Here is a 12896-nt window from a genome sequence, read left to right on the forward strand (position 1 = left end):
ATTGCCTTAGGGAACAACAAAATTCAAGGTCTTCTCAACCTTCTCACCTATCCCCACTCTGCTCTTTATGACAGTGCTGAAGTTTGGTCTAACTTTCTCCCCAAATCCATGGACTACAAATGACAGGGCTGCAGAAAAATAAAAAGAGCTCCAAAATAATAAAAATCCATGCCCGATTTAAACCTAAAGAATTCTCCCATCTAACTATAGAGACTGAGACAGAGAGGAGGGGCATGTGCCAAATATTACCAGGGAAACAAAAGAAAAGAGACGACTAATAATTCAAGGTTCCAGCAAAGTCTTTTAAAATTCCCATTGTGTGGCTTTATTTATCTAAGAAGGCAAGTTCATAATAATGCATTATCATTTATTTCCTTTGTACAGGAAATGCTAAACTTCAATTAAAGTACGGGATATCTGTCAAAGTGTTTTCTATACCAGAACCCACTGCAGCATGATGAGCAATCACTTGATCTCATGTCTAACTGGCCAAATGGCCAATCAAGACAGAGTGACTTAATAGGTTAAAAAAACAACAGCAACAACTATATGCTGCCTACAAGAGACTCACTTCAGCATTAAGGACACCTATACTGAAAGTGAAGGATGGAAAAAGATACTCCATGCAAGTGGAAACCCAAAAGAAGCCTGGGGTAGTTATATTTATATCAGATAGAGTAGACCTTAATCCAGATTGCAACAAGAGACATAGAAGGGCATTATATAATGACAAAGGGATCAACTCATCAAAATACAACATTTGTAAATAGTTATGCGCCCAACATGGGAACAACTACACATATCAAGCAAACACTAACAGATCTGAAAGGAGAAATAGCAGTTCCAACGATAGGAGGGGACTTCAATACCTCACTTTCAACCATGGATAGACCATCCAGATAGAACATCAACAAGGGAACATCAGCCTTAAAAATACATATTAGACCAGATAGACATAACAGATATATGCAGAACATTCCATTCAATAGCAGGAGAAAACCCATTATTCTCAAGTGCACATGGAACATTCTTCAGAATAGATCATGTGTTAGGTCACAAAACAAATTTTAATGGATTTAAGAAGACTGAAATTATATCATGCATCATTTTCAACCACAATTGAATGAAACTAGAAAGTACATGAGGTGTAAAATTCACAAATACATGGAGATTAAACAACATGCTCTTGAATAACCAACATGTCAAAGGAGAAATAAAAAAGTATCTTGAGGCAAATGAAAATGGAAACACAAATACCAAAATGTATGTGATGCAGCAAAAGTAGTTCTAAGTGGGATGTTTATAGTGATAAATGCCTACACTAAGAAAAAATAAAGATCTTAAATAATAACCAAATTCACACTCCAAGGAACTAGAAAAGAAGAACATATTAAACCCAAAGTTAGTAGAAAGAATAACAAAGATTAGACTGGAAAGGAATGGCATAGAGACTAAAAAGACAATAGCAGAGATCAATGAAAATAAAATTTGCTTTTCAGAAAAGATTTTGAAAAATAGACAAATCATTAGCTAGACTAACCAAGAAAAAAAAAGAAGACTCAAATAAATAAAATTGGAATTGAAAGAGGAGACATTACAAATGATACCACCCAAATACAAAGGATCACAAGAGACTTTAATGAACAATTATATACTAATAAATTGGACAATCTATGAGAAATAGATTAATTCCTAGAAACATATAACCTACCAAGACTGAATCATGAATAAATAGAAAAATCTGAACAGACCAACTACTAGAAAGAAGATTGAATCAGTAATAAAAAAACTCCCAACAAACAAAAGTCCAGGATCAGATGGTTTCCCTGGTGAATTCTACCAAATATTTAAAGAAAAATTCCTACCAGTGTTTCCTAAACTCTTCCAAAAATGGAAGAGGAGGGAAAACTTCCAAACTCAATTTATGAGGCCAGCATCACCCTGATACCAAAACCAGACAAGGACACTACAAGAAAAGAAAGTTATAGGCCAGTATCCCTGATACACATATATGCAAAAATCTCCAAAAAAAAAACTATTAACAAACTGAATTCAACAGTACATGGAAACAATCATACACCATAATCAAGTGGGATTTATTCCAGGAATGAAAGGATGGTTCAACATTTGCAAGTCAATCAATATGATACATCACACTAGTAAAACTAAGTATAAAAATCATATGATTATCTCAGTAGATGCAAAAAAAAAGCATTTGAGAAAATTCAACATCCATTTATGATAAAAACCCTGAACAAAAAATGTGTAGAGGGAACATACTTCAACATAATAAAGACCATATATGACAAACCCACGGCTAACATTAGACTCAATGGTGACAAGCTGAAAGCTTTTTCTCTAAGATCAGAACAAGACAAAGTTGCCCACTTCTGTCACTTTTATTCAACATAATACTGGCAGTCCTAGCCAGTGCAATTAGGCAAGAAAAAGAATTAAAAAGCCTCCAAATCAGAAAGGTAGAAGTAAAACTGTCTGTTTACAGATGACATATCATATATAGAAAACCCTAAAGACTCCACCAAAGAAAACTTAGAATAAACAAATTTAGCAAAGTTGCAAGACAAAAAATCAATATATAAAAATAAGTTACATTTCTACAAACTAATGACAAAATATCAGAAAGAGAAATTACGGAAATAATCCCATTTACAGTTGCACCAAAAAGAATGAAATACCTAGGAATAAATTTAATGAAGAGTGCAAGAGGTCTGTCTATACACTGAAAGTTGTATAATACATTGATGAAAGAAATTGAAGACACAAATAAATGGAAAGATAGTTCATGGATTGGAAGAATCCATATTGTTAAAATGTCCATTCTATTCAAAGCAATCTACAGATTCATTGCAATCCCTGTAAAATTTCCAATGGCATTTTCCATAAAATAGAAAAAAAGCAATCCTAAAATTTGTATGGAATCACAAAAGACCCCAAATAGCCAAAGAATCTTGAGAAAAAGAACAAAGCTGGAGGCATCACACTTCCTAATTTCAAACTACATTACAAAGCTATAGTATCAAAACATTATGGGCCTAGCCTAAAAACAGACGCATTGCTAGTGGAACAGAACAGGAAACCCAGAAACAAAACTCACACATATATGGCCAATTAATTTGTATCTAAAGAGCCAAAAATATACAATGGGGAAAGGACAGTCTCCTCAGTAAATGGTAATGGGAAAACTGAGTAACCACATGCAAAAGAATTAAACTTGACCCCTATCTTCCACCATACACAAAGATGAACTCAAAATGAATTAAAGACTTGAACTTAAGCCCTGAAACCATAAAACTCAGAAGAAAGCACAGGCAGTAAGCTCCTTGACTTGGATCATGGTGACGGTATTTTTAATCTGATACCAAACCCAGCTTCCCTGCTTTGTGGTAGGCCACACATAGGCTTCATCAACTAATAAAGAATTTCTATCCTATCAATTAAATTGCTAGGAGAAATAAAAAGCAGGCATTCTTCCATTTTTCATAATTTCTTACAATGGTCTAAACCTTCACCAAAAGGAAAGATCACCTTACCATAGAGGTAGCTCCCACTTTAATTAAATTTAATAAATAAAAATTGGTGGTCACATTGCTTGCTTAGTCTCTTTATTCAAGACTGCCAAAGAGTACCTCCTAGAAAAAGCCTTCCCTGACCATCCCATCTCAAAGAGCACCCTCTCTCTCCCAGACTCTGTCCCATGCTCTGCTTTATGTATCTTTTTTAGCACTCATCACTGTCATAATATATTTTTAAATTTTCTTTCTCTCGCAGTAAAACAAACTCTATGAAGGCAAGATCGATTCTTTTGGTCTTATTCAACAGCAATAGAACAATGCTAGTACTTCTAACAACACAATAATGGATGTTCAGTATATCTTTGTTGAATGATTGGGAGATTCTCTCATTTATTTTACTTATTCAAAATAGTTATTTACTGTCATAGCTCTACTAATCCTTTAATTGTTTGCAAATTATTGACAACTAGATAAAAAAAGCTACAAGATGAGATACATAGGAGCAACTACCAATTCATGATTGATCTGAAAGTAAAGCATCCTAAATGTGTATTCATATCAATGGGAAAATTAGATTTGATTTATAGAAATATAATTTGCAGGGATGATTTTGTGCATTTTTAATATGTAAGTCAAGGCACTGATGGTGTTTTCTTATGCTTTGGTAAACTGAGTCTGGGCCCTCTTCCAGTGGACATGGACAACTTCCAAACCCTGAGGTACATTCTGAACCTATGGTCAACACTCTGAAGTCCAGTGAATATGGAGCCCCCATCCAGACTTTGGCTGTGGTTTATATCTAATGTTAATGATCAGCAGCCCCACCCCCCTACAATGGGTATAACAATTTCTGCCACACTCCTAAGGTTCAAGGTCACCAAAAGAAGCAACAATCTTGGAGTTAGGCACTTTTCCTTAGTCTTCATCTTCTTTTGTCCAACATCAGACTTGGGACAATATATATTTTACCCAAACCAGAAAGAGTTTTGAGCACATCTTACTTTAATGAACCAAGCTGTGGAAGCTCAGAAAGCTAATTTTCCTGATGTCACACAACTATCAAGAGGGAAACTTGGGCTATTAGAATTAAAAGGAACATTTTAGTCCTATTTGCCAATCTTTTTCATATTATTGTGTACATTGAAAATTCTCCATGGGATGCACTGGGATCAGACAAGAGGAGATAAGCAACATATGCTGCCCAGATTTTGCCCAGTTGCCCCAAGAGCAGAAGGGTCAACCTATGGCCATGCCCATACCTATCCATATCCATTTGCAGTACCACCAGGTGCCAGCAAGCATACCCGTTGAGAAGGTTTATTCCTCTCCTCTTACGTTATGATTGAAAACCACAAAACGAGAGGGAAGCAGTTTGCTTAAAGCAATATAACCAATTTGTTCCAGAACCAGAACAAAAAGCTAGTGTCCTGACCCCACCACAGTGCTTTTAACAACCATGATTGTGGTGACAACAGCAACAGCGAGACCCGGAGAGGTTGAGAAAAAAATCATTTGCATGAAGTTACAGAATTAGAAAGTGGCTGAGATTAAAACCCAGGTCAATACCTCACTGCTGTTTCTGTAACGCTATTTTCCCTTGTGTAGACTAACTGTATTTTATGGTATTCTAATTACTTTTAAATGTTTATTACCTTTCAATGAAAATATTTCATCACCTGGAACATTTCATTCCTTTGGTTCTCTATATAAACATGAATTGACTGTACATCCAAAATACATACAGCAAAGCAAAACCTTTTGGGATGAAGGTGGCTTCAGCACACCCATTTGCAGAAGGAGAAATTGAGACCTAGTTAAAATCAAGTCCATATACAGAGTACCATGGGAGAAATCAAAGATAAAGGCCTGATTCCAACTCCTATGGCTTCTCAGGAAATCATAACCCAGAATAACAAATGACTTAGAAAAAGTGAATGATACAGTCTTAGGAAGCATTTTATGAGCAAATAATAAAAAATAATGGTTAACATTTAATGAATTCTTAGTATGTGCCAAGCATTCCAAGCATCTTACAAGCATTAACCAATACAATATTCAAAACACCCCTACAAGGGGGAAAATATCATTATCCTCATTTTATGGGTGAGGAAATTGAGGCACAAATAAGTTAATTTGCCCACTGGGGAACACCCAGTAGGTGGCAGAGTCAGGGTTTAAATAGAAGATGTCTGGCTTTGTAGTCCACAGTTTTTTAGCACCATGCTAGTCTACCGACCCTGTGAGACCCAAAAGAACAACCACGATTTTGTGCAGGTATCAGCCCAGAATCAGGCATAGGCCTCAGCTGCTGGCAAGAAGGTTCAGGCTTGGAGGGTGCCTGGTGGTTTTCTCTTCTACTTCGCTAAGTTTCTTCCCTGCCCTTTGGGGGCCCTTCATTGAATCAAAATAATGGGGGAAACATCTGTGAAAGAAGTTTGAGCCAGAAAGTGGTAAAAATGTACTTACAGAACTTATTAACCTGGTTCTTTCCAGCATCTGAAAACCTCAGAAGGCAATACTGGAAGGCAGCCTGAGCTATTCAGAGAATAAATGTTCATTTCCGATTTCTCGTTTAGCAGTTTTTTTTCCAGTAATAAAATAATCAAGGCTCTTTTTTTTCCCTAGGAAAAGGATGTTTTCTATATATCAATTATATTAACACACTACTTCAATTAAGCCATCATCTTTGTTTCAATTAAGACATCAAGTAAATCTCCATTTCAATTTAGCCATTTCTCTTAAAATCTTCCCCCACTGTGTTTGTCAGGCAGTAAACAGTCTGAGAGAGCAAACGTCTCCAACAGTAGTGAAGCCCCTGTGGAAAGTGCCTTTAGAACAGCAGAGACCACTAAAGGGCTCCCCAGTTAAAGCAAAGGGCGACCAGAACACTCCAACGTGGACTCCACCTGCAAAGCTGTTCAAGTGGTACCCGGAAAGGATGCTCCAATAGGCTGCTATAAGTAAGAAGTTGATTCCATTTTCCACCATATTTTAGATTAGCCCAGAGTGAACAACATACATTTTTGTCAAAGGGTTAACATGCCCATAAAGTTATTAATAACAGCCAAAACAGAATTTAGGAAAGGTATAATCCAGACCGGAGGCTAAAACCCAGTGTGTTATAGCATTTGTACACACCAACACAGAGAATATGGTAGGCAAAATCCAAAATCTCTCTATATATTCTGAAACGATGGTAGCTTTCTGTGTCCCACACTGCTCAACCCTAATGGTCCAGATCGCTCACAAATGACGTTTCTAGTTGTCCATGAACTTAGGGATTTTCCCAGAACCTAAAGGGCCTGTAATAAGAAAGCAGAATCGCAGCCATGCCAAGCTCGGGCAACAGGAGCTTCTGCAGGACTTTGGGACTGGACCAGCTCTGGGTTTGAAGCAAAAGGGGCTCTGATGAGAATACTAACTGGCTACAAGGTGTTCCTAATTTGAAAGTTGTAAGTAAAGAATGTCTCCAAGTCACAGCCTCTAAGTCTAATGTCACCCACCACGCCATGGCACTGCGTTCTTCCAAGTAATACAAGGTCAACGAGAACTCTGGCAGCACGTGTGCCCCCCTGCAGGACCCCAGGCTCCTGGCTCTGAAAGACTTGGAAAGAGCACAGCTGGGGATCTTCCATCCCGGTGCTGTTTCCAGCAGCTCGGTGCGGAAGCACCACCTTTCTGGCTTGTAAACTGAGAATACTGATCCAGCCCCTGTGAAGAGACATTACCTAAGAAACCTCCCTTCCTTATGAAGCCTTCAAGGAGAGAGTATTTTACAAGGAAATCCACAGTCTAAAAATAAAAACACAACTATACCTCAATGAGGCTGAAATCTAGTAATCATGAACACTGCAACCTACCACACAGGTACTTGTGCCGAGACCTTGGGCTAATAGTGAATTAATAGTTACCAGTTTTCCAATAGACCTATCTTTCCATTTCTGTGTGGAAAGCATGTTCAGGCACCTTTCCAAGGCCACCACTATGGCTGTCATTTGGAAAGTCTCATTTCCTGTACCCTGAATATGCAGCTCTATCCACCCCCTCTGGGGTGGCCCCCTTGCAGGCTTGGCACAACCCCGTCCCAGCATCAGTATGTCCTTGAGTATTAGGAGCCCATTTGTTCCTCCTGAGTTAGACCCCAGGTTGTGTTTACTGAGGAGACAATCAGTGCCGTTTCCAGCAGAGCTAACCAATCGTCACCTGCTCACTCGGGCGGCAGTTCTCAGAATAGGCGCTGGGACTCCCAGAGAGGTTGGGGAGAAGTCTTATGGTAGCTGTGGAGCCCAGGATGCCCACCTCCAAGCACCACTTTTAAAACAATGGCAGAAAGAGTAGGCTGTCATGATAGGAAATACTGTCCTTCTCTCTTCTTTGGCCTTCCTGATCTATTTCCAATAACCTCTTTTGGGGGACCACCCTCCTCCAACCTTCAGTGTTCAAAGGGACTGCCAAATGCTGAAGGGACTGAGTTATCATTCTCCAAAAGGTGGTTTTTGCTAGGAACCATACTTGGAAGAAAAACAAATATGACTGGTTTTCCTTGAAAAATGAAGGGAGACACAGGACAGGTCATTTAAATATTTAAGAACTTGGGAGCAAAAAAAAAAAGATGAATTGGCCTTAGCTAAAGACACAAATAGTTTTCTTTACATTTTTCCTGTGACTTTACTTTGTCTATGTGAACTGTCAACCAATGACCATGGGAAAATTTCTCACATACCAACCAGTTCTGGATAAATGCAAACGTCTTTGTTCTCAGAGCTCACCTTTCTCTTGGAGAGTTGCCTTTCCCCAGCTAGCTTGAGACTTGCCAATTTGACACAGGAATTTCAATAAATACCACAGAGGATTGCACTGCTTATTTTCCTGAAGAGTCCCAGATCACAAAGAAGCCTTTTTTTTTTTTCATCCTTCTGCCAATATACCTCACATCCAGGGCTACTGCTCCCACCACAGGACTCGGGCCACCATTGAGTTATTTACCTCAGTGAGATACCTAAGATGATTTCACATTCTTTAGCTGGACAATTTTAGGGACTGAGGGACATATCATGTTTTGGCTCCTGTACAGAGGCAGTATTTCTAGACACATCACATCATCAGGAGATTTCTATCTCAACAACAGATTACTGTAATGTACTTAGCTATTAGAGCCTTTACTGCTATAACGAATAAGACATGATTAATCTGAGCTATAAAAAGAAATTATAATAAAAACCATAATCTCTTACATTGGTGTAAGCTTTCCTTTCCTTTTTAAAAATGTTTGTACACAATTTTCACACAAGCTCCACTATTTTATCTATACAAGAACCTCGGGGAAAAGGAAGCAGAAATATCATTACTCAACTATTAACCTTTTATAGGTTAAAAATGAAGAGACAAAGAAACTGAAAAAAGTGACCCAAGTCTCCTTTTATCAGTGGTAGAGTTTGACAAGAACCCAGACCACCTCATGAATGATTTTCTGCCTTTGGCTATGACCTGTGCTCAAGTTCAGGGATCCCGGTACGCCTCTATCATACTTCCCAGGAAATCCTTTGGCCTTGTTAACCAGGGAGAAATTCCAAGACAGGAAGGCTTCAGTCCAGGAGCCCGCTGGTTAAATAACACCTCAGTCCATGCAACCCTAGGAGGCACCAGAGCAGAGATGGGGCCAGCCCTCCCCCAATGCCCCTGTGCCCCTGTCCTTCCCACTATCTGGTAGAATTCAAGAAGCCTAGCATGTAGGTAATTTAGCAGCCTGCTGTGTTCTCAAACAACGGCCCGTAAACAATGATTGGCCAATTTCATTCTAATCTTCCCAATTTTGCTCTAATTAAAATCAAGCTGTAGCTTTCAAACAGTTTAATTAAGGCTGATTGGGAAAAATGGGGAGGGGAGACTCAAGCTTAGAGGAGGAGGACTGGGTCACTGCTTGGCGAATCTCACACTGTCCATTTGGGACTTGGGGGATTGAAGAGGGCACTGAGGGCAGTGTGTTTGTAAAATCAATGTGAAATACAACACACTCATTGGAATGAAGGGCCAGTGAATCTGTGAGACCAGAATGAACTGAAAGGGGAGCTAAGATCTGTGTTTTCCCACTCAGAAACCTCAGCTCTGTTCTGACCTCCCAACCTGCTCCCCACAGCTCATCTGTTCGACTGTGGATAAAATGGCTCTGCTCACTACTCTTTGCCTCCCGTCGTGCGTGTCTTTGCTCAGCAAGCTAACGGCCCGTGCCATGCTTCTCCCCAGCAAATGTCCATGGGCTTCCCATTATCTACTTAACTCTAAGAGAATTCCCCCAGACTGGCAGCTCCTTCCACTGTTCTACAAGTTTATTCCTTTTGCAATGAGATAGCCCTTCTGGAATTTGGGTGTATTTACTTCTTATGTGAACTGATCTTTGGACTAAGTATTTTTTGTTCCTTCAATAGCTTCTAGATTCCTAGGCTCTTATGCTAAAACTTCTCTGCATGCAATCTAGCTTGTTAATGTGTTTCTTTTTAAAGATGGCAACCAAAATTAAACACAATTCAGTAGCTGTGTTCTGAGCCATGGAGAGTATAGGATACAATTTCTGAATACATCATTATCATCATTGTAACTATCATCATTGTGTCTATCTACTGAACCCTTATGTTACCAGTCATGGTAGTGGATGCTTTACATACTTTTAAATCATCACCACAACCTTATAAATATCAGTGTGGCAGATTGAATCTTCATTCTCACCTATTGTAGAATGCCCTTTGATATGTGACTTCACAGTACCCATGACTCATACAGATGGACCTCATTTACCTTCCCCATTGACACTGGACTTGGCTATGTGGCTTCACTCTGGACAAACAGATATGGACAGAAGTGACCAGGCACCAACACTGGGCCAAGACCTAAAAAGGCATTGCATATTTTTTTCTGGCCTGCCTGCCCTGGCCATGAGCACTGCTTCCCCCACTTAGTGGCAAGTGCTTCTCTTTCAGCCTGAGACCCATGATAAACATCATTGGAGAAAACACCACATGGTCCCCTTGCAGACCTGTAGCCTGAAGCATACTAATTCAGTCAACCTCCAGATACATGAGCGAGAAAAATGATATTGTTTGAAGCTGAATATGGGGGTTATGTTTAAGTCCATAATTATGGCAGTAGTTAACTGATACACTGATATACACCACAACTTTAGTCCTATTTTATAGCTGAGCTAGCTGAAGCTTAGATAATTTAAGTATCCTAGTCAAGGACACACAGCTAACCAAAAGAGTGAAGATAGTCTATGATCTTTCATGTGTGTGTGTGTGTGTGTGTGTGTGTGTGTGTGTATGTAAAGGAAATATATTTCCTTTGTTAACACACCTGAATATTTCATTCCTTTTTTGTTTTAGTAGTTGTATACTAAATTCATTTAAATTTTTGTTATTTTTTTTTGAAATGTAGTTGGCACATTTGCATTCCTTTAAAAAAATTTTTTTAATATGTATTTTTGAGAGACAGCATGAGCATGGGAGGGGCAGAAAGAGAGGGAGACACAGAATCCAAAGAAGGCTCCAGGCTCTGAGCTGTCAGCACAGAGCCTGACGCAGGGCTTGAACTCACAAACCATGAGATCATGACCTGAGCCAAAGTCGGACCCTTAACTGACTGAGCCAATCAGGTGTCCCGCATTCCTTTTTTTGAAGAAGAAAGTATTCTTGGCTAAACAGTAATCTTATGGCCAACCAGAACCCCACGTTTTTTCCAACCCAATTTGTTTTTGTTTCTGTCTTAACTGCTGAGCCAAGCCACCTATATCTTACATTTGTGAACTTGACATTTTGAACTTAAATCTTGGGCTTTGCACTTCACCACCTTATTGCATTCCATCCCCCATGGCAGACTGGAAAGTGTTCTCTAAGCTATTTCTACTTTCTCCTTGGGTTCACAGATACACAAATTTCCGCAGCTTCCTCTGCATTTAAATGTAGTCATGTGAATGGGTTCGGGCCAGTGGAATGTGAACCCAGGCCCAACTCATTAGACCTTTCTCTCTTTCCTTGTTTACCAGGACCCAGAGGAGGACACTGAGACCCTAGATGATGACAGAGTGACTACATGGACAGAGTCTTAATCTTGAATGATTTCGTGAAGCACTCTCCTTTTAACCATCTCATAAATTGCACTGGACTTGAGCAATGAATAAATAATTAAATAAATCTGTACTAACTCACTGAGATTTGGGGACTGTTTATTCCAGCAGTTAACCCACTCTAATACCTTGATCATGCTGATCCCCTATTCCAGCCTGGCAAAAGAACCTTCACTCTTGATTTTATTGCCAATCTTGATAAGGGTCTCTTTCAATTACCTGATTTTATTGTCTATGTGGTCAAGCATCCATGCTTCCATTTCTCCTCAGCTCAGTAACATTCCCATATGGATCTCTCTTTTTCTTGTTTTCTGAGTCTATATGAAAATGGTGTTAGTTCTGTGCCCTTGACTTTTATGCTGTAGGATCATAGTGTGTGAGTCCTGCTCTAAGGGAAAAGTACCTGTCACTGTGAAAGATTTACTTTGAACTATCCATAACTATAAAATCAATGAATAGATTAATTCAGGCTATAGTTAGGGAGAAAAAAAATGTGGGTTTTAAGTGATAAATTTGATTAATGTATGGAAACTCAGTAAAAAGAATTTGATAAAGACTGCCCCTCCTTTCTTTCCTCTTTCTCAATTAAACTCTCTGAATTTTCTCTTTTTCCCTCTTCTCAAGATTCCCCATTCTGTTGTTTTCCATATTTACTCTCAGGAGACCCCTCACAAAGAATAATGCACTTACCTTGAAATAAACCAAACTGTGCTTTTAGTTATCACCAAATAGTCCTGATAAAGAAAATCCTATTATTCTACCCATTTTACTGATGAGAAAAAATTAAGCTCGATTAAAGACAACTTGTACAAGTTCACACCAGAAGTAGCAGGACTACCATTTAAACCTATACAGTAGAGCTGGGAACCTCAACCACTTGTTTTCTCCTTCCATCTAATTCAGTCCCAGAACATGCTACTCATACTGAGGGGTTTCATTCTCTTATTATATCCTTAACATGTGGCAGACATGGTACCAGGAACCGGAGATAAAAGGATGAAATAAAACATATTCTTTGCCTGAAGGAGGTCAGAGCCAAGAGAAGAGCAAGTAAAGACATACAAGTAAATAAATACACAAGTTAAGTTATACAGCAGAAATATGAACCTATCAATGGGGAATCATAAGTAGTAATGACCAACTCTCTTGCAGGAACCAAAGAAGACTTCATAGGGAGTTGACATTTAAGTGGGCTTGAGAGGTGAGTAGGAAGAGAAAGATGGAAGGAGCTTTGCGGGAAGTGGGAA

The sequence above is a fragment of the Lynx rufus genome, unplaced genomic scaffold (assembly GCF_022079265.1).
Source record: "Lynx rufus isolate CCGP_SWC_20201006 ecotype Redwood Valley unplaced genomic scaffold, mLynRuf1.p SCAF_15, whole genome shotgun sequence".
Lineage (NCBI taxonomy): Eukaryota > Metazoa > Chordata > Mammalia > Carnivora > Felidae > Lynx > Lynx rufus.